The sequence below is a fragment of the Peromyscus maniculatus genome, chromosome 10 (genome assembly GCF_049852395.1).
Source record: "Peromyscus maniculatus bairdii isolate BWxNUB_F1_BW_parent chromosome 10, HU_Pman_BW_mat_3.1, whole genome shotgun sequence".
In the NCBI taxonomy this organism is placed as follows: Eukaryota; Metazoa; Chordata; class Mammalia; order Rodentia; family Cricetidae; genus Peromyscus; species Peromyscus maniculatus.
In genome coordinates this window covers 5,182,541-5,205,030 of record NC_134861.1, presented here as the reverse complement: position 1 = coordinate 5,205,030, position 22,490 = coordinate 5,182,541, and the positions used below count along the sequence as shown (strand labels likewise).

General features: G+C 45.0%; 1 protein-coding gene and 1 long non-coding RNA gene across 6 annotated transcripts in view; one reads left to right on the top strand and one right to left on the bottom strand.

Annotated features, from left to right (window-relative positions):
• Positions 1-6,263: 6,263 nt before the first annotated feature.
• The window catches only part of Nsd2 (nuclear receptor binding SET domain protein 2), an 85,987-nt gene continuing 69,760 nt past the window's right edge, over positions 6,264-22,490 (top strand). For 4 of the 5 annotated variants that reach the window (XR_013043100.1, XM_076547003.1, XM_076547005.1 and 1 more), the window contains exons 1-2: positions 6,264-6,402; positions 7,162-7,231. The gene's annotated coding sequence lies outside the window, so the exon portion shown is untranslated. The remainder of the gene's footprint in view (positions 6,403-7,161; positions 7,232-22,490) is intronic. The other variant, XM_076547004.1, reaches the window with a different exon arrangement.
• On the bottom strand, positions 9,241-12,015 carry LOC121832724 (uncharacterized). Its single transcript, XR_013043101.1, has 3 exons — positions 11,940-12,015; positions 9,452-9,524; positions 9,241-9,357 (listed from the first exon to the last, which is right to left on the bottom strand). It is a non-coding gene; the product is annotated as an uncharacterized LOC121832724 (long non-coding RNA).

Sequence of the window (22,490 nt, the reverse complement as noted above, 5' to 3'; positions counted from 1 at the left end):
AGGGATGGCACTACCCACAGTGGGCCGGGCCCTACCCCCTCAATCACTAAGAAAATGTCTTACAGCTGGATCTTTTTGTTTTGTTTCTCTGTGTAGCCCTGGCTGTCCTGGACCTCACTCTGTAGACCAGGCTGGCTTCAAACTCACAGAGATTCACCTCCCTCTGCCTCTTCCTTCCAAGTGCTGGGATTAAAAGTGTTTGGCAGAGGCAGGCAGATCTCTGAGTCTGAGGCCAGCCTGGTCTATAGAATGAGTTCCAGGACAGCCAGGGCTACACAGAGAAACCCTGTCTTGAAAAACCAAAAGAATAAAGCAATAAAAATAAAGCCTTTTGCTGTCAAATCTAGTACCTAGGCGCAGAACTGGCTTTTACAATTTTATTTTAGGGTCAGTGAGATGGCTCAGCAGGTAAAGGTACTGACACCAAACCTAACAAGTTGAATTTGATCCCTGGAACCCACATTGTGGAAAGAGAACTGATTGCTGCAAGTTATCCTCTGACTTCCATACATGCATTATGGCATGTGCATTCAAACACACACACACACACACACACACACACACACACTCACACACACCGTAACACAATTTCAGGATATTTTTACCTATTTAAATAATATTTTATGTGTATGCATGTTTTTCCTGCTTGTATATGTGTGTACCACTTGCATACCTCATGCCCACAGAACCAGTAGGGGACCTGGGATCCTCTGGAAGCAAAGTTAAGAATGGTTGTGAGCTGCCATGTGGGTGTTGGGAACCAAACCCAGGTCCCCTGTATGAGCAGCCAATGTTCTTAACCACTGAGCCATCTCTGTTGTGGGGGTATTTGTACACTGTGCAAAGATATATTGCTGTTATTGGTTTAATAAAGAGCTGAATTACCAATAGCTAGGCAGGAGGTATAGGCAGGAGAGAGAGGAAGTAGGAGGAGGAATCTAGGCATGCAGAAGAAGCATTGAGAGGAAACAGGAGTTGCAAGGTGGAAGAGAGGTAACACCATGTGATAGAATGTAGATTAATATAAATGGGTTAATTTAAGGTATAAGAGTTATGGGACAAGCCTAAGCTAAGGCCAAGCTTTTATAATTAATAATGTCTTTGTGTTGTTATTTGTGAGCTGGCAGCCCAAAGAAAAACTTATCTACACACACTAGCCTCTGCAAGGCTCTGGCGGCTGGCCATTTCCCCCTCGGTTCCCTAGTCTCAAGCAAGCATGTTCACTGCCCTAGCTCTGGGAAGCTGCTGTGTCCACGATGTGGCAGGCAGACATAGTACACCAGCTATTCAAGTGCTCTCTGTTGCTTTCTCAGACCCTATGTGGGACAGAGAAAGACTTATTACACATCTCTCTAACCCCTACTTATTTATTCTTGAGACAGTATCTTGTTGTGTGGCCCAGGCAGTCCTCAAACTTATAAACCTCCAGCTTCATCCCCTCCAGAATAATGATTACAGACTTGCACCCACAGTGTCTAGCTTCAGGCCTGGTTTCTGTTTCTGTTTTTTTGTTTTGTTTTTTTGTTTTTTGATTTTTCAAGGCAGGGTTTCTTGTGTAACCCTAGTGCTGTGGAACAATCCTTCTGTACACTGTGTGAATATATGTTGCTATAATTGGTTTAATAAACAAGCTGACCTGGCCAATAGCTGAACAGGTTAGGTGGGAAAGCCAAACTGAGAATGATGGAATACAGAAGGGTTGAATCAGGGGAGATGCCAGCCAGCCATTGAGGAAGCAGGACATATAGAAAATGAGGTAACAAGCCATAAGCCATGTAGCAAAACATAGATAAGAAATATGGGTTAATTTAATTGTAAGAGTTAGCTAGTAACAAGTCTGAGCTATTGACTGAGCATTTGTAATTAATATTGAGTCTCCATGTTGGTTATTTGGGAGCAGGTAATTGGGACAGAAACCTCTGCCTACACCCTGGCTATACTGGAACTTACTCTGTAGACCAGGCTGGCCTCAGACTCACAGAGATCCACCTGCCTCTGCCTCCCAAGTGCTGGGATTAAAGGTGTGTGCAACCACCACCCAGCAAACCTTCCCTTTTTTTTTTTTTTTTTTTTTTTGGTTTTTCAAGACAGGGTTTCTCTGTGTAGCTTTGCGCCTTTCCTGGGACTCACTTGGTAGTCCAGGCTGGCCTCGAACTCACAGAGATCCGCCTGCCTCTGCCTCCCGAGTGCTGGGATTAAAGGTGTGCGCCACCACCGCCCGGCAAACCTTCCCTTTTTAGACAAAAAGGGGAAATGTTGTGGGTATTTGTACACTCAGAAGAGGTATTGCTGTGATTGGTATAATAAAAAGCTGAATGGCCAATTCCTAGGCAGGAGAGATAGGCGGGCGTCCCAGGACAGAGAGAGGAAGAGGATAATTGAGGTGCACAGGATACACCATGGAGATGTGGAATGAGTCAGACACAGAGTGGGAGAGAGGTAAAAGCTGTGTGGTAGAATGGAGATTAATAATAAGAGCTAGGTGGGACAAGCCTAAGCTAAGGCCGAGCTTTCATAATTAATAATAAGTCTCTAAGTCTCTGTGTTATTTGGGAGCTGTTGGCTCACAGAAAAATCCAATTACAGCTGCTCCCACATCTCTGGCACATGCACTCACATGCACATATCCACAGACATACACATAATGAAAGAATAAAATAATTACAAAATTTTTTTGAGACAGGGTTTCTCTGTGTGACAGCTCTGGATGTCTTGGAACTCGCTCTGTAGAGTTAGCTGGTTACTGGTTTCTTAGATATCAAACAACAGAAATTTACTGGTTTACAGTTGTGGAGGCTAAAGTCCCAAACATGGGTATGTTAGTGTAAAAGTTTCTGGATAGGGCTTTCCTGCCTCTTCTTAGTTATCTTATGGTTACCTGCTCCAGTGAGCATCATTCCTATCTGTAGACCAGGCTGGTCTTGAACTCACAGAGATCTACCTGTTTCTGTCTCCTGAGTGCTGGGATTAAAGGCATGTGTCACAACGACCGCCTAAGAAAAAATAAATCTTGGAAGAAAAAAAAAAAGGCGGCTTTGGAAGAAAAAGTAGTCCTTCACCTAAGACCTAGATGAAGGGGAGAGAAGTTTAGTTTGTTCTGAGTGACACCCAGTGGGAGATGGCTCGCCCAGGTCCTCTGATGTGTTGGGTGATCAGCCTAGGAAGCATCCTTGGAAAGAGATGGGTCTGCAGTTGCTCAGGACTGTGGTTTGTATTTGGAGGTAACTATTGAATGCCAATGACAGAAACCTCAGGCCTCTGAGCCAGGAGTTGTGTGTGAAAGGGGGGTTCTCAGCCAGAATTCTGTCATGTGTACTTCTCTTCTGATGGGGACCCTAAGTAAGTGGAATAGCCTTGCAGAGCTTCCCAGGAATCCAAGAGTGTTCCCAGGGAACCCCAGTGTCCTTTGCTTGGGTGGGACTTCAGGTGGAGCCTTGGTCTGGGGAAAGTCACTCTCGTCTAGAAAGCAGAATGATCAGTTCTGGGGAGGTTGTGGGGTAGGAGGTCCTTTGGCGGTTCTGCCTGGGCTCTGGGCCTTCCCCAACCCCCTTTTTGGAGACAGAGGCCACCTAGGGCATGGGAGGAGGGGCAGCTCAAGCTGCATTTCCACTTGGAAGCCCTCTTTATTTGGCCTGGGACAGAGAAAGACTAGGGTCAGAGTGCACACATCTCCATGGAAACAGCAATGAGCCTGGCCCCTAGGGGACCCTAGCCATAGTGGGGGTCTTAGGTTTTTTTTTTTTTTTTTTTTTGACTAAGGGGCCTGGGCTCTATCTTTGGCAGCGGCTTTTACAAAGTCCCAGCCATGAGGCCTGGAGGAGCAGGCAGACAAGTGGACTTCAGTCAGGGCCACATGGAGCAGCAGAAGAGCAGACTAAGCCTTTTAGGACTGCAGGCTCCAGGTAGGAAAACACTGAGTGCAACAGCTAGAGACAAGCATCGGAGAGAGCAAAGAAGGAGGGCTGGCTGTGCTGTTTTTCCTGAGTCCTGTTCCACTCACGGCCCGCCTGGGATCTGAGTCCCACCGGGCTGCCTAAGGCTTCCCTCCAAGATGAGCTCCTCTGGTAGTCTCAGAACTTCCAGGCTGCCGGTGCATCTACACAGGTGCCCTACAGAATGAAAATATTGTCTTGGATCCTCTTGGTATCCTGGTATGGGAAGTACGCAAACTTTGGTGCATGAGTTTCTTTTTCTTCAGGATTCTACCCATGGAGTCCTATGTAGGCACCTTTTCTGCCTGGGGGCACTGTAACATATATCAAGTACTGCAACAGGTCAGAAGTCCCGGGTGAGGCTGGCTAGACTTACTGAGGGGGCTTAGGAAGGCTCAAGCAGAACAGCGAAGGAACAGCCTCAAGTAACATTGAAGACAATTCAAAACTTGCATGTTTTGAGTACATCTGCATGCTGACTGTAGTACTCTAAATGCAGGGTGTGTGTTTGTGTGTGTGTGTGTGTGTGTGTGTTTCCAGACAGGGTTTCTCTGTGTAGCTTTGCCCGTGTGTTTTGTTTTTTAAACGCCTCTACTGCCAAATCTGACACCAAGTAAGCTACATCGTATCTTCCATGTGCTGCAGAGATCTAAAAGGTTCTAGGGAGTAAGGCAGCGAGTAGGCCTAGGGGGACAGAGAGGAGACTTACTCCCCGCTGCCAGAGGAGTTTGACCATACCTAGGTAGAGATGTGCCAGGGGTCATGGTGGCCCATAGTAAGCACTGGCATGAACACGGTGAGGCTAACCATCTCACTGTAACACCCATCCTGCCTGACTCGTCCTAGTGTGTGGATGGAAGGTAAAATGAAGGTCTTGTGGAGCTAGTGTGCCTGTGGCTAACCCCTGCTAGTTATCCAGCAGACAGGTCTGTTCCAGCTGGGCTCTGCAATCCTGCCTGCAGGCCTTTCCTGGACTTAGAGCTTCAGGGTTTCAGGTCTTGCTTAGTTTCATGGACAATGCTTGAGCTTGAGGTTACTTTTTCCCCACACCCCTCTCAGTCCAAAGCAGTAGGCCAGGAACATCCCTGAAGATTAGGGGAGATCTGTAGGCTGTGGAAATAGCAAGTTAAGTATCCCCAGGGATACAGCAAAGGGAAGGGGCTTAGTCCTGGGCCACAACCCATAGCAGCACTCAGAGTTGGAGTGTGGACACCAGCTGAACCTCACAGGAAGTGGAGGCAGGGGGAGAGCTGACAGAAGGGAGCAGTGGACAACAAGCTGCCAGTCAGAAGGGGGCCAGTCTGAGTCCCATGATCTGAGCTGTCTGGGAGCGGTCTTCAGGAGCCTGAGAACATTCTACGGCTGGCTTGATCCAGTGAACACCTGGAGAATAGGGTCCAGGGTCCCGGACTCCAGGGAGGCTAGAGACCTAACTCGCTTAAAAAAGCGAGTCAGACCTCCCAGGACCACCGCCCTTCTCGAGTCTCCGATCACACTTCCCCGACTCTGCGCCACGCGCACGCGCTCCGCGCAAAGCACTAAAGCTACCCCGACCGCGGGGCTGCGTTCCGACCATCCGTAGCAACGCATCTCTGGAGACTCTGCCTCCGGACGCCTTCCCGGGACGCAAGTCGTTCATCTTTGACAAGTGATTCTCCCCGGCTGTTGACAGCCGGTCCGGCCTGGCGTCTCAGGACCTGGCCAGGCCCTGACCGCAGGACCCGGAGCACCCCGCGAACACGCTCAGGGACGCGCGCCCCGCCCGCAGACGACTCCGCGCCGCCGTGTCCCGCTGTCCACGCCGGGAGGCGGACGAGCTCCGGCGCGCCACGAGCTGCTCCCGCCAGGCGCTGGAGCTTGAGGCCCGAACGCTGGGCGGGGCCGCGGCCTCCCGCGCTCCCCATCTGCCCGAGGCCGTGTGCCCGCGTCCGCGCCCACGCCGGGCTCCGGGGCCGCGCGCGGCGATTGGGCGGTGGGCGTGACGTCACCGCGCCGGGGCTCGCCGCGGTTGCGGAGCTGGCCGCCGCCCGCGCGCCGCTCGAGGAGCGGGAGCGGGAGGCGAGCGGAGCGGGCGCGCGCCCGGCTCCTTCAACACCCGCGCTCGGGACCGCTGCCTGCCCCGCGCGCCCCGTCGCCCGCCGCCCGCCGCTCTCCGCGCGCGGCCCCGGCGCGGATTTGAAAAGCCCGGTCCGCGGGCGCCTAGAGGCGGCAGCCAATCAGCGGAGCGCAGTTTTCCCGCGGCTTCTGGGGGCGGCGGCGGCCCCGGCGGCGGCGGCGGCGGGCGGGAGGCGCGGGGGCGGGGTCGGCGCCGCGCGCGGAGAGCCTCGGCCTGGCCGCGCTGCGCCCGCCGCTGCCGCCGCCGCCGCCCCCTCCCGCCGCCCTGCCCTCCGCGGCCTCGCGCCCGCCGCCGCCGCCGCCGCCGCTGGACAGCCACTGCCGGACAGCCTCCGGAGGATGCGACGCAGTGCAGGTCACTGGGGCCGCCGGCCAACCGCCGCGGGAACTAACCGCTGGCCGGGGAAGGGAGGCCGGGCGATCGAGGCCCGAGGGCTGTGGGGGGCGGCCTGAGGGGCCGAGGGCCGGGCGGCGCGGGCAGGCCGGAGGAGGACGCACGGCCTGAGGCGAGGGCGGAGGATCAGGAGGCTGGGAGGTCTCGGCCTGAAGCGCCGGCCGGACGCGCACGACCGGCGACGGCTAACGGGGCGGCGGGCGCGCGGCCATGTTGGGCCCGCTGGCCGGGGCTGCACCTGTGCCGGGCCGGCGGGCGGCCGCCTTTGTTCCCGCGGCGCCGGGCGGGACGAGCGGGCCTTTGTGCGGCGCGGGGCCGGGAGGCGCGGTGGGAGGGGCGGCCGGGTGGACCAAGAGGCGCTTTTTGTGTGCGGAAGCGTCCGGCGTTGACACTCGGGGCGCCGGCCGTTGGTCAGCGCGGCGCAGCGGTCGCCGGCCCTTGCCTGGCCTCGCAGGTGGAGACGAGGCTGGCTGGACCCGCGGACCCGCCCGGGGCTGTGGCCGCGCCTCACGGGGCGCGCTCCCTTGCTCGGGATGCAGCTCCCAGCCTAGAAAGCGCAGGGCGCGGCGAGCCGGACCGTGGCGACCCGAGCGCCTGGCGACTGCCTTGGTTTTAAATCTCGGCATTTAAAAGATGCTTGGTTTTGAGTTTCGGTGAGAAGAAAATGGATGAGGATATGCTTAGGACGCGTTGCAACACTGAGCTTTTCTCCCTTCTCAGCTCAGGACGAGGTTTGACATTGACGACGAAACGGTATGAAATCGGATGTTCTGACAGGAATCATTTCCAGGTAGATAATTGGGGGGTGTGTATGTTATAACGGACCCCGTTAAAGAGACCGGTTTGATATCGAGAGAGTTCAGAATTAGGGTAGAGAAGTGCCTAAGTACTGCCAGCCTACTCACAGACTTTGAAGGCCTTGACTTTTAAAGGAATTAAATTCCAAGATTGTGCATGGATTATAGTCTGTTTTATGTGTTTGAAATAAGATCATCATCATAGAAAATAAGTTATGAAACATTTCAGGAAGCTGAGACTTTTTAACTCCTCCCTTTTCCATGTTTTAAGTTCTGGTTACATATTTAAATCGATATGTGTATATGTATATCTATATCTCGCACAATTACAAAAAGTAGCACAGAGGGAACAAGTCCAGTAAACACAGCTCTTTTTGTGTGTTCTCCCACTCCCCAAGACCGAGAGTTCAAATCTTAACTGCTGGCTAGGGATGAATAAGGTTCACGCAGTATACACTCTATTACTTTGAGTCATTTCCTTTTCTTTCCTTCCATTTTCTTCTCTGCCCAGCAGCCTTCATTTTTGGCTTGATAGTTTGTAGTGTGTGGACTTATTATTTGCTTGTGAATTTGTGTAAGTTTTTGTGAATAACTCCAACATAGAACAAAAATCCTCCCATTTTGGCCCCTGATCCTAAGAGTCAACGTTCCATTTTTAAGAGTAGATAATTAATGAATTTTTTAAAAATGGACAATTTTTATGTCCACACAGATGTGATATGTTCATTTTAATGTTATAAACTGTCATAACTTGAGGTTTGTGGAGCCGTAGAGAGAAAAACAATAGGACTCCAAGTGAGATTACTAGGTTATTTTTAAGCAGCCAAGCTATACAGGACTGTTAGGCCACTGCCTGCAGAAATGTGAGGAACCAAAAGAAGACTTAAGTCAGAACTGCAGAATGAGTCAGTTGTTAGAGACCCTGTGGGTTACTCAAGGGAGGAGCCTAGTCTTTCATCTATTCAGGCATCCTTTCCAAGAAGTACTCAGGCTTTAAAAAGGTTTACTCACATGGCAGAATGTGAACTAATTAGTTACTTCCTTTTTTACAGTTTTGACAAATCAGTGTAAAACGTGAATGTAGGTGGAATTAGACTAAGAATTGCTGGTGAGAAGATAGGAAACACTAGTTAAATGTGCCCTATATGAGCTGTAAAATTGAGTCTCCTTCCCAAGTAATTGCACATATAAAAAACTGCTAAAATGAGCTGAAGAATATAATTTGAATGTATTATTCTTTTTAATTCACCAAATAACTTTAAGTAGTGGGAATTGAAAACAGGTTTTTTTGAGACAGGGTCTTGGTAAGTAGCTATGGCTGGCTTAGAACTTGCTATGTAGATTAAGATGGCTTTGAACTTCTAACAGTCTTCGTGTACTCAAATTACAAGCAGGAAGGGCTATGCCCAGATATTATGTGTATGTGTTGAAGACTGAGCCCTGTTCCTTGAGCTTAGGCAAGCTCTCAACCACTGAGCTACATTTTTAGCTTTGAAGACACGTTTTTTTTTATGTTTACATATTCCAACATTGTATGGGTTTTGTTGTTGTTTTTTGTTTGTTTGGAGGAGACAGGGTTTCTCTGTGTAGCCCAACTCGCTCCGTAGACCAGGCTGGCCTCGAATTCACAGAGATCCACCTGCCTCTGCCTTCTGAGTGCTGGGATTAAAGATGTGTGCCACATTTCTGGGCAGCCAGTTTTGTGTTTTATTTTCTGGTGAATTGCTCAAGACTATAGAATACATAAAACTTCAGAGAAGTGTCTTAGTCTCCTGCTGCACTCTCCTCTTCTTCAGTCAGTAAAATCAGAGTCTTTCTCTTCCCAAAGTTGTGGTGTTCTAGGCCTTTATGCAGGTTGTTGTTGGGCATGGGCCACTGATTGTTGTGACTTTCATAGCATGACATACAGCCTTTTAATGGCTTTCTCACCTTTTGGATAAGTTCTTGGAAATGGGACACTTGTTAGTCTTGGGCACCCTGTTTTTTGCTTTCACTTTTTCATGTCAGGAATTCAGTTAAACTACTAAGTGATGGCTTAGGGTAAGCAACCCATTTAATGTTAGCATATGACCTGTTTGTCTCTCTTTAAGTCATGTTGGAGTAGAATAGTTCCAGAAAGCTGAATATGGAAGAGAAAGAGTTGAGCTGAGGTCCCCCTTCAAATACATCTTAGCTTGAGTTTCATCCTGGAAGCCAAGCCCTGGGGTTCCTACCTGTTTTGGAAGGCTCTTGTAGGTATAACTACTTCTTGTGGCTTCTCTTATCTTTATCTGGTCTCTCTTCTAGCTATATAATTAATAAACAAATAAATAAATGTTTTAGCTAATGAGGCCAGCCTCAGTTAGCTAGTTTTTGCTCATCATGCTAAATGGAGGAGATAAGCTCTTGAAACATTGCAAGTGTGTAAGCGCAACAAATGACGACAACAAGAAGCAAGAGTTTTCTGCTGTTTCTTGTTGATTTCTCTGTATTACTGGGTTAGGCAAAACCATAAAGTATATAAAATATAAAAGCAAAAGGAGTCACTTATGCACTAGATTAGGCTCATGTTTACAAACTATCAATATGATTTGTTAGTTTCTCTGGAAATGGTTATTTATAGTTAATACTCTGGGAGAAAAGAGATTAAATGTTAGTCCCAGGAGATCTGACACCTCTTCTGGCTTCCTCTGGCACCAGACATGCATATGATGCATATACATACATGGAGGCAAAAGGCTTATCCACATAAAATAATAAATCTTAAATTTTTTTTTAATTAAAAAGATTTATTTTATGTGTGTCTTTGTGTGAATGTAGGTTGTGTGTTTTTGCTAGTGCCCCAGGAAGTCAGAAGAGGGTATCTGATCCTCTGAAGCTGGAGTTAGAGGTGGTTGTGAGTCTCCTAACATGGGTTTTGGGAAGCAAACTCCAGGTCCCCTGAAAGAGCAGCAGGCGCTCTTAACCACTGTGTTATTTCTCTGGCCCCCATCTGTGTGTGTGTGTGTGTGTGTGTGTGTGTGTGTGTGTGTGTGTGTGTGTGTGTATACACACGTGTACAAGTAGAGGTCAGGAAACAATTTTCAGGAGTTCTTCTACTGTGGGTTTTAGGGTTTGAACTCAGGGTACCAGGCTTACACTTTTATTTGCTTAGCCATCTTGTCAGCCCCATCCCATCTCTTTTTGCCATGCTTCCTCTCAAGCCTTTGCATGGTTAGTTTTTATTCCTCTTTCCTACCATATATGCATACTCTGCCTTGTGTGCATGGGCGCACTTTACTATTAAGTTCCTTCAGCTATGTCTTAGTTTGAGCCTCATGCTAGAAGCCTGTTTGGGAAGGCTGTTGTAGGTAAGATTTTAGTATTTGTTTCTTCCCTCACCTTTTCTGGTCTCTTATTATGATCTGTTCTAGCTATACCTCTTGCTTGCCGTAAATCCTAGTCCCACTGTGCCTCGGACCACTGGAATACTATTTGTTCTGTCTGGAGTGTTCAACAAATGTCTGAGTAACTTGATTGTTATCCTCAGAGGTTTTTGTTCAAACTTCTTAGACATTGTCGCTCACTGCTATTTTAATACTCCCTTGATGCTGGGTGTGGTGGTTCATTCCTTTAGTCCCAGCACTCAAGAGGCAAATGTGGGAGAATCTATGAGTTCAAGACCAGCCTGGCCTATTTAGTGAGTTCTAGACCAGCCAGGACTACATAGTAAGACCCTGTCTCAAAAAACAACCACATGGGGGGAGGCGGGGAGAAAACAAAAACAAAAAAACAACCACACTTAACTTGTCTGGCATTCCCTTCAGTCTTTACATTTTCTCAGTAGCACTTAATGTGTTATGTTTGTTTGTCCTTTCTGTATCCATTGAGATATCTGTGTATGTGGGGACTTTGTCTCTTACCTTTTATCCTCAGTAACTAAAATGGTGTTTAATGAATGAAAGATATGCACTGGCTATTTGAATGAACCATCATTTAGTCCTTGTGTGATTTTGTTGTTGTTGTTTGTTTTGTTTTTCGACAGTGTCTCTGTGTGACAGCCCTAACTGTCTTGGAACTTGCTGTGTAGACCAAGCTGGACTCTAACTCATAGAGATCTGCCTGCCTCTGCCTCCCAAGTGCTGGAATTAAAGGCGTGCGCCACTACTACTACCACCACCACCACCACCACCACCACCACCCAGCCCTTGTGTGATATCTTAAAAGTGGTGTGGATGAATGGGGTTGTGTGAGCATACTTGTCTTGGTATGTGAGGAGAAAGAGAAGAGCCAAGGACTGGTAGAAGAGGTCAGTGAGGAGGCCTGCAGACTAGGACTAGAATAGAGTATGAGACATAAGAGATGACAGTAGGAAGAAAGGACAGATACAAGAGTAGGAGTTGATGTGTATGTGCTTTTAAGTTGTGTGCCCTTAAATGCTCATGCCATGATTCATATGTCACCATGCTATGGTGTGCATGTAGAGGTTAGAGGACAGCTAGCAGTTTTCTTTGTACTGTGTGGGCTGTAGGAACCAGACTCAGGTTGTCAGGCTTGGTGGCAAGCACCTTTACCTCCTGAGCTGTCTCTTGGATCCCTGATGAGATTTTTGACAGGCTGGAAAGGTAAAAAGGAGAAGTGGCCAGATATTATGGTAATTATAGTATGAAAATGAGTTAGTACTGGCCCCATTTTTACCTTGCTGTAAAGTGAAAGGGAAGAAAGGCCTAGTTTGTGACCTACCTTTGTTCTTTCTGAAAGAAGGCTTTGATCTCTTTGTTTGGGAAAGTACCCTAGATCCATTCCGCTGTTCCATGGTAATAAGAATCTTTAGGTCTAGAGGATTCCCTTTATCCTGGACTGTCCTCTAATAAGTCTTTTGTTGACCCAAGATTACACTGTCATGCTGCCCATCTCTTTTGAGATAGGCTTGATTTATTTCTTGAGCTTTAGTGGTATTCTTATTTATTTATTTATTATTGTTCATTAGATTTTATTTATGTGTGTGGGTGTTTTATCTGCATGTTTGTACATGTATCATGTGAGTGTCTGGTACCTGCAGAAATGAAAAGAGGTCATTGGATCTCTGGGACTAGAGTTATTGGTGGTTGTAAGCCACCATGTTGGGGCTGGAAACAACCCAGATCCTCTGCAAAAGCAGCAAGTCTCTTAACTGCTGAGCCATTTCTATGGCCCCCTACAGTAGTTTTTGATGGCTCAGATCTTGTCTCTGGAAAGCCTGCTTTCACTGGTGGTGCATATCTGGAACCGAAGCCCAGATATACCAGATGTACTGTGTTGTGCCAAATTTGTCATGATATTGTGTCAGGCCTCCACCATATTGCCCAGGTTTCATATCATCCTCTTTAAATAGTGAGTTTTTCAAGGGAAGGATCATGTCTGGTGCCTGGTATCTTTAGCACCTGGATGTAGAAGGGACTCAGTTAACAAATGGAGGCAGGTTTTGGGTATTATCTGATATTTTTCTAAGGATTTTTATTTCACAGGATTGTGTGGGTTTAGAATTTTTTTTTTTCAATTAGCAATAGGTTTGGCTGGGTGTGGTGGCACATGCCTTTAGTCCCAGCATTCTGGAGGCAGGTGGATGTATCGTTGAGTTTGAGGCCAGCCTGATCTATAAAAATCCAGGTCTGTGACAGACAGGGCTGTTACATCTAAATCTTGTCTCAAAAAACCAAAAAAGAAAAAAAAAAAAAAGGAAATAGGAGGTTTGTATTGCTTCCTTTTAAAGATTAGAAGTTAGTGTTGTCTATGTGGAGCTTTGTTCTATGCAACTTAAAAAGATTTATAGTGTGTGTGTGGTGGAGGGGGCAGCTTTTGGTTTGCATGTAGGAATCAATATACAACTTTCAGGAGTCAGTATTTCTATATACACAGCTTTTTGAGTTGCAAGTCTTTTTTTTTTTTTTTTCTTTTTGAAACAGTTTCCCTGTGTAGTTCTGGCTGTCCTGGAACTCAGGGATCTGCCTGCCTCTGTCTCAGTGCTGCTCCCACGGTCCTTGCTTATTTATTTATTTATTTATTTAATTTACTTCAGTATTTTATGTCTGTGAGTGTTTTGTTTGAATGTATATAGATACACCAGGTGTGTGCCTGGTGCCCAAGATTGTCAGACAGGGTATTGGATACCCTGGGATGGAATTTAACAGTTGTGAGCTACCATGTAGGTGCTGGAATAGAACTTGGGTCCTTTGTAAGACCTCTTGACCACTGAGCCAACTCTCCAGCCCCTGAAAAGTCTTCTTTACTTCATCTTAACTAAATATCACAGCAGGAATCGCAAAGATGTTAGTTAAAGGACTTGCTTACAGTCACTTTGCTTTATGTGATAATTTGCAGGGCCTGGGAAATTATTGTTCTGCTGCTCTATAATTTTTTTCTTTGTTTTTTGTTTTTTTGAGACAGGGTTTCTTTGTGTAGCCCTGGCTGTCCTGCAACTCACTCTGTAGACCAGGCTAGCCTCGAACTCACAGAGATCTGCCTGCCTCTACCTTCAAAGTACTGGGATTAAAGGCATGCACCACTACTGTCTGGCTCTCAGGAAAAAGTTGTAACCTAACTATCTGTAAGTGGATAGAAGGGGCAAAGGCCATTACCGTTTTCTACTTAATGCCTCACACTTCCTTCCTTCCTTCCTTCCTTCCTTCCTTCCTTCCTTCCTTCCTTCCTTCCTTCCTTCCTTCCTTCCTTCCTTCCCCCTCTCTCTCTCTCTCTCTCTCTCTCTCTCTCTCTCTCTCTGTATCTATACACACACATATATAATTGATTTACTCATTTTTAGTTTTTGAGAGAGTCTTGCTATATAGCTCTGGCTGGTTTGGAACTTGGTATGTATAACAGGCTAACTTTCAACTGTGGTGATTGATCTTCCTGTCTCAGATTTCCAGGTGTTAGAACTGCAAGCATGTGCACCATACCTGACTCCTGCCATTCTTTCCTTATTATTTCTATTTTATTTTATTATTATTATTACTATTATTATTGTATGTGTGATTCTTGTGTATGAGAGCGGGTATTCATGTAGAGATTAATTTTCCCCTATCTTGAGGTGAGGTCTCCTTTGCTGCCTTCTCTCATGCGTGTCAGAGTGCTAGGATTATAGATGTGTGCCTCTGTATCTAGCTTTAAAAAAACAAAACAGGATCTCACTGTGTAACCCTTGCTGGCCTGGAACTCATTATGTAGACCAGGCTAGCCTCAAACTCAAAGAGATCTGCCTGCCTGGGATTAAAGGTATGCACCACCAAACCTGCCCCCCTGTACACAGCTTTTTGTGTTTCCAAAGATGGAACTCTTTGTTAGGTTTGCTTGGCATGTGCTTTTACCTGCTGGGTTTTTTCCCCTTATTTGCCTGCCTGCCTGTTTGATTGATAGATTCATTCCCTCCCTCCTTCCCTCTCTCCCTCCCTCCCTCAGACAGGGTCTCATATAGTCAAGGCTGGCTTTGAACTCATTCTGTAGCTGAGGATAACTTTGAACTTCACATCCTTGGGCCAGAGAGATGGCTCATTGGGTAAAAATACTTGTGCACAAGTATGATGGCCTTAGTTGATCCTCTTACCTGCAATGGAATTAGTGACCTGACTTCCAAAAGTTGTCCTCTGCCACAATTGATGTGATATGTTTGCTGTGCCAGTTATAAACACACATCATATATAAACACAATAATAATAATAATAATAATAATAATAATAATAATAATAGTAATTACTATTTTTTTGAACTTCTAATCCTCTTGCCTTCAGCTTTCAAATGCTAGGATTAGAGGCATATACCACCATACCCACTTTATGTGGTCCTAGAGATTGAGCCCCAGGCTTCCAGCATGCTATGCTGAATGCTGTATAAGCCCTCTACTACCAGTTGAGCTATCTCCCTGGCCTTCTGTCTAATATTTTTTTCTTTATTGAAGAAATAACTGAGATTAGCCCTATGACAGGAAGAAGCTAGAACCCTTGTCCTTTATCCTATGAAGTTTAGTGACCTGTGAGAGAACAAAGCAGGAAGAAAAAAAGACAAAAATTTTGTTTTTGAAAATATGTGGGATAGTCTTGGAAGAAAAAAAAAAACAACAGCAAATTTGATGAAATATCCACATTTAACAGGTGATAAAACTACTGAAGAGAGGAACATTTTAAACTATGCCACAGGATTGCCATTGACAGAAGTAAGGACACAGGAAACTTCAAGACTAGCAACCTGTTTTCTTCCACAATTAAAGACAGGAGAGGACTGTAGATGATAAGCAGTTGGAATTACACTGACGATGTGTAGGGCGTATTGCATCTGTATCTGGTCAAATAAAGAAATGGTTAATATCATTTATCACATTTGAGGAAATTAGACATTAGAGTACTGAGTGCTGAGGATATAGCTCAGTAATAGAGCTAGAGTCCCTGGGTTCATTCTCTTCTTACTAATTTAAATAAAAAGAATTTGGAACAATGTCTAGATTTGTTACTAAGAAAAAAATGTTAAAAACATCTTTGATAGTGGTGTTATAAGCAACACAAGAATCTCTACGTCTTAAACATGTATACAAACATTTACTAACAATGATTTGCAATCAGATTTATTTTACACTTTTAACAGGAGACAGGGTGGGTGTGTGGTTAGATCAGAGCTGGCTTATATGGATGATAGTATGAGCAGATTCTACCTGCTCTGCCATTTTATGTGTATTCAGAGTTCCCAGAACAAAAAAAGCAACTCTTGAAGGAGAGATCTAGGTATGTCCACTAGGGAGGTTATACTGATGGTATCAAGAAAACTTCCTCATGGGTTGATTTGGAGCAGAGCTAAAAGTGGTCTGGGGTGTCAACTTGGTAGAGGGTAAGTACGAATATTCAGGAGGGAGGAAAAAGCCTGTATGACTAGAGTAGTAGGTGAGGCTGGAAAGGATCTGGGCAGCTGTATGGGATGTTGGGGGAGGATCTTTTAGCTGTTGGTATTTTTATCCTGAGACAGTGTTAGGTTCTAGTACTGTTGTATAGGAGTTAGGTGACATGTGCAGCATAAATTTATGTGCTTTGGAAAGCCTGTTGTTTTGTTTTGAGACAGGGTTTCTGTGTGTAGCCCTGGCTGTCCTGGAACTCACTCTGTAGACCAGGCTGGCTTCAAACCTACAGAGATCTGCCTGCCTCTGCTTCCTGAGTGATTAAAGGGATTAAGGGTGTGAACCACCACTACTGCCAGGTTGGAAAGCCTATTCTTTTTTTCTTTTTCTTTTAATTTTTATTGTTGTCTTTTTAAAAATTATATTTAATTAATTAATTAATTTAGGTTTTTCAAGACAGCGTTTCTCTGTGTAGCCTTGGCTATCCCAGAACTCATTTTGTAGACCAGGCTGGCCTCTGCCTCACAAATGCTGGGATTAAGGACATGCACCACCATGCCTAGTTTGGAAAGTCTATTTAGAGGGCTCTGGATGGAGGTGATGAGAGGAATGTTTTGTCTGGTTTTTGTTTTTTTAAGACAGGGTCTCTCACTATGTAGCCCTGGCTGTCCTGGAACTCACTATGTAGACCAGTCTGGCCTTGAACTCACAGACATCCTCCTGTTTCTGCCTCCTGAGTGCTGGGATTAAAGGCACATGTCATCATGCTGGATGCCACCATAAAAAGAGTATTTATAAATAACCAGCCTAAAGTAACCAGTTCAGATTAGACACTTTCCATTTTTCTCTGCTTTGTGTATCTGATATGTTTGAACAGCTCATTCCTTTAAAATTTCATGTGGCTGTGTGGTTTGCTTTGGTTAGTGAAAAGTGGCATATTAGGGGCTGGAGAGATAGATTAGTGGTTAAGAGTATTGGTTGCTGTTCCAGAGGACCTAGTTTCAATCCCTAGCATCCATGAGCTTACAGCTGTCTGTAACTACATTCCCTGAAGAACTGAGGTACCTCTTTTGGCCTCTATGGGCACTGTGGGTGTGGTGCACAAACATACAGGCAAAACACCCATACACATAAAATAAATAAAAGAAAAAAAGAAAAGTAGTATATATGTTTGTATTTATATTTATATTTATTTGAATGCATGTGGTTCCCTGTGTGGGAGCCAGAGGGTAACTTGTAGGAGTGAGTTCTCTTCCTATTACCATGTGAGTTCTTAGGATTGAACTCAGGTTATCAGGTTTGGTTGGATACATTTTTACCTTACCAGCCCAGCATATCATTTCTAAGTGAAAAGGTCTGCCCCACAGGGTTTCTCTGTATAACAGCCCCAGGAATCCACTTGCTTCTGCCTCTCCAGTGCTGTGATAAAAGGCGTGCACTACACCTTCCAGCCATGAAAGGGTTTTTTTTTTAATGTTTTTTTGATCACATCAGGCAAATTACAGTCTCGAGTGTGCATATGTGTGCGTGCGCGTGCGTGCGTGCGTGCGTGTATACATGTATGGATAATAGGTTGACATCAGCTGTCTTTCTCGATCTCTTTTTACATTAATTGAAAATATTTTTTATTCATTATTCTCTGTGTGTGAGTGCTTGCTTACATGTTTGTGCATCACACCCATGCAATGTCCATGGAGGCCAGAAGAAGGCATTGAGTCTCTTGGAAGTGGAGTTAATCCCTCACCACTGGAGTTGTAAGCCACCATGTGGGTACTGGGAACCGATCCTGGCTCTTCTGCAGGAACAAGGTGTTCTTAACTATGAAATATCTCTCTGGACTACTGCCTCTTTTTTGAGAGAGGGTCTCTTTGTAGTCTGGGTTGTCCTGGAACTCGCTGTGTAGACTAGGCTGCCCTCCAATTCACAGAGATCTCTAATTTTTTGAGCATTTCTTACTGTTTTGGCTAAACTGGTTGGCCAATGAACCCCAAGGATCCTCCTATTTCCTCCCCCCAGTGTTAGGATTACTGGCACACACCATTACACCTATCTTTTGTTGTTGTTGTTGTTATTATTTATTTGTCTATTTATTTATTCATTCATTCATTTATTTATTTATTTTTAGCTTTTTTTCCCTGTCTTTTTTCTTTTTTTGGAGCTGAGAACCGAACTCAGGGCCTTGCACTTGCTAGGCAAGCGCTGTACCACTGAGCTAAATTCCCCAGCCCCGTTATTTTTGTTTTTTGAGACAGGGTTTTTTCTCTACCTTTGTGCCTTTCCTGGAACTCACTCTGTAGCCCAGGCTAGCCTCGAACTCACAGAGATCCACCTGGCTTTTGGCTCTGCCTCCCGAGTGCTGGGGTTAAAGGCATGCTCCACCACTGCCCAGCCACACCTATCTTTTTAAGTAAATGTTGGGGATATGATCTTAGGTCCTTATGCTTGCAAAGCAAGCACTTTACCAACTGAATTATTTCACCTGCTTGTTTGAGTGAAAGTTATATATATATATATATATATATACACACACACACATATATATATATGTATGTATATATATGTATGTATATATGTATGTTTTATCATTTTCCCATTTTCCTGTTTCTTACTGGAAATAAATGAGTGTGTACTATGAATGAGAAAGACTCCTTCAGTATGAGCCACATAACAAATGGTTTTGGGTCTGCTGCTGTACTATAACCTATACCTACGGTTCTCAAAGTCTTGTCCCCAATCTGTCAGTATCAATCTGCTCAAGAACTTGTTAGAAATTCAGGTTCCTCAGTTCTATCCTATACTCACGGAGACATGGGCTTTGGAGTGGGGCCTAGCATCTGTGGTCTAGCAAGCCCTTCCTATAGATCTGATACCTAGGAGTTTGTTGATTGATAAGCTGGTTAGGAGATTGCAATGATAGACCTGGTAAGAGATATTGATGATGATTGGCTAGTGTTGGGGCTGTAATATGGAGAAATGGGGCTTAAGTAGGCAAAATTTTATTCTTTGGTTTTCTCGAGACAGGGTCTTGCTATATAGCTCTGGTTCTCCTGGAATTCACTATGTAGACCAGGCTGGCCTTGAACTCACAGACACCCACTTGCTTCTGCATCCCAAGTACTGGGACTAAAGACATGTGACATGACTCAAGATTTTTTTGTTTAATTTTATGTGTATGAGTGTTTTTTTCTGCATGTATGCTCTTGGTAAAGACCCAGTTTGGTTTCCAGCATCCATATAGCAGCTCACAACTGTCTGTAACTCTAGTTCTGGGGGATCTGACTTTCTTAGGTTCTGCTTGCATCAGACATATATGTATTTTGTGTACATACATGAGACAGACACTGAAAAAATAAACCTTTTTAAAAAATTAAATGACTAAATCAGCAATGGTGGCACACTTCTTTAATCCCAGCACTCTGGAGGCAGAGGCAGGTGGATCTCTGAACTTGAGGCCCGCCTGGTCTACAGAGCAAGTCCCAGGACAGCCAGGACTACACAGAGAAAGCCTGTCTCGAAAAACTAAAACAAAAAAAATAGGTGGTTAAAAAATTATGTAGCTCAGTGCTTAAGAGTATTGGCTCCTCTTTCAGAGGACCCAGGTTCAATTCCTAGCACCAACATGACCTCACAATTGTCTGTTACTAGTTCTGGGGGATCTGATACCCTTTTTGGCTTCCATGTGCACCAGGCTTTCAAGTGTTGCACGGGTATACATGCAGGCAAAACACCCATACACATAAAAATAAATAAAATTGTGTTTCTTTGCTCTCTGGATTCCTTTAAGCTGCTCTTTTTTTTTTCTCTGCCCCCTGCTATTGCAGTAATGACCTCATTTGTTTTCTCCTTGCCTTCTTTGCTTATGTGGAAGCTCTGTAAAGGTGGGGCACTTACCTTGTGTTCACATTTGTATCCCTAGAACTGAGTTACATGTGGAGATGTGCGGTACATGGTGGACTGAAGGAAAAACAGTGACATACCCTCTGCCCAGATCATAAAAGAAATTTGCATGGTGGCAAAGAAGAATGTGGCCAACCCATAACTTCAGGATTTTGTCTGAATATGACTTGGATATTGCAATGTCTGGTGTCTGACCAGAGGGTCCTTGTTGCATTCCTCCTCTGTCTGTTCCTTGTTGCTTTTCTGTTCAGATTCATTCACTTGGCAACTTGAGATAAGCATGAACTGTTAGGAGAGTGAGTAGCTTGTCTAATTTCTAGCAAATGGGAGAGAGAAATGTATTTCAGCCGAAGAAGCAATACTATCAAAAGTAAAAACTCATAGAATGAGGCTGTTGAGAAAGGTGCATGTAGGGAAATTAGTCCTTCCCTCTTTTTTCCTTCTGTGATTGTTTTGCTTTTTGTGAGACAATTTCATGTATTCTAGGCTGGCCTTAAATCTGAGATCCTCTCGTCTCCACCCTTCTTCCTCTACCTTGAAAGTTCTGAGATTCTAGGTATATGATACCACTCTTGTTTTTCCTTTTAAGTCATGGTCTCACTATCTAGTCTTGACTGTTCTACAACTGTCCTAGGTTGGCCTTGAACTCACAGAGATCTGCCTGTCTCTACCTCCTAGGTGCTGGGATCACAGGAGTTAGCCACCATGCCCAGCTTAAAATTCATTTGAAATAAATATTAGTGCTTTTTATTTGTTCAGTATCTGCCTTGCAAATCTAAACCCAAGTTTGTTTCTCCATTACCATTATGTTTTTGTTCTCTCAGGGATCTTGATGATTTAGTGAACTGAGTGAAGAATCAGAAGCCACGAGTCCATTGGAGAGCAATCCAGGGCCCTGCTGTGGGTCCTTGGACTATTATTACTATTTGTGCAGGTTTTAGAAATTGGGCCTTGTGCATACTAGACAAGATATCACTGAGCTATATCTCCCAGACTCTATTATTATTTTTTAAGTAATTAAAAATTTTTTGAGATTATAATTACATCATTCCTCTTTTCCTTTTCTCCTCAACAGAACCCTCCTCTATATAAATACCCTTTTCAAGTTGATGGCCTCTTTTTCTTTAATTGTTATGGGTGTGTAAGGTATATGCATATGCCCCAGCAAGCATGTGGAAGTCAGAGGACAGCCCCAGTTTTTTTGTCCTCACATTCTACCTTATTTGAGACAGTTTCTTGTAGTTTGCCTTTGTATACACCAGGCTAGGTGGCTCACAAGCTTTGGGGAATTCTTTTGGGAATTCTGGCTTCCATCTCAATGTAAAAATGCCAAGATTACAAATGTGTGGTATTGCATTTAGATTTCCCTGAATTCTGGGGATCTGAACTCATGTTTGTTCTTTTGCTCGATCACTCCCTCCCTTCTTCCCTCCTTCCCTCCCTTCAGGATTTCTCTGTGCAACTCTGGCTGTCCTGGAACTCCCTCTAGACCAGACTGGCCTCAAAACTCAAAGGGTGTACCTGCCTCTGCCTCTTGAGTGCTGAGGTTAAAGGTGTGTGCCATCACCACCCAGCCGAACTCAGGTTCTTATTCTTGCACTATACAAGCATTTTACTCATTGAGCTATCACCCCAGTCTGTCACTGTCACATTGTGCTCAGTCAAAGGAACCTCTGGGACATTTCTGGAGATAGAAATGTAGAACAAGGATAGTCTTATGCAAATACACTTTATACCTCTCCCTCTTTGGTCGTGGTCCGCCGCCCCCCCCCCCCACACACACACACAGGGTTTCTCTGTGTAGCTCTGGCTGTCCTGGAACTGTAGACCAGGCCTCCCAAGTGCTGGGATTCAAGTCGTGCATCACCACTGCCTGGCTTTAAATTATCTTAACATAAAATTTTGAACTAAGTCACTTCCCTTCCTAACTTCCTCTCAGCTCTTGAAAACCATGCTATTTTCTGTCTGTATGCACTTACCTATTTTGGACATTTCATATAGATGAAATTATACAATATAATGACTTTTTTATTCTTTGACAATTTTAAACATTCATAATAAATTTTGGTCATTTTTTATCCCTTGTACTTTCTGAACCCTGTAGATGTAACCAATCGTCTTATTAAAATAAGAAACACAGAGCCAATGTAAAAGAGAAAGCCGAGAGGTCAGAGCTCAGAGATAAAATCTTACCTCCTGCAGTGCTCCTAACTTCTCCGCGAGAGAGCTACTTCCTGTTTGTCTGTGTTTAAATAGTCTTTCTGTTCTGCCTTCTCATTGGTTGTAAACCCAACCACATGACTGCCTCATCACTGCCTGTAAGTACCGCCCTCCAGGTCTTAAAGGCGTATGTCTCCAATACTGGCTGTATCCCTGAACACACAGAAATCTACCTAGCTCTTCTAACCATCACGCTCTTGCTATGGCTCTAATAGCTCTGACCCTATGGCAACTTTATTTATTAACATAAAATTAAAATCACATTTCAAGACAAATAAAATATCACCATAGAACCCCTTCTCTTTCCTGCTGAAACCTTT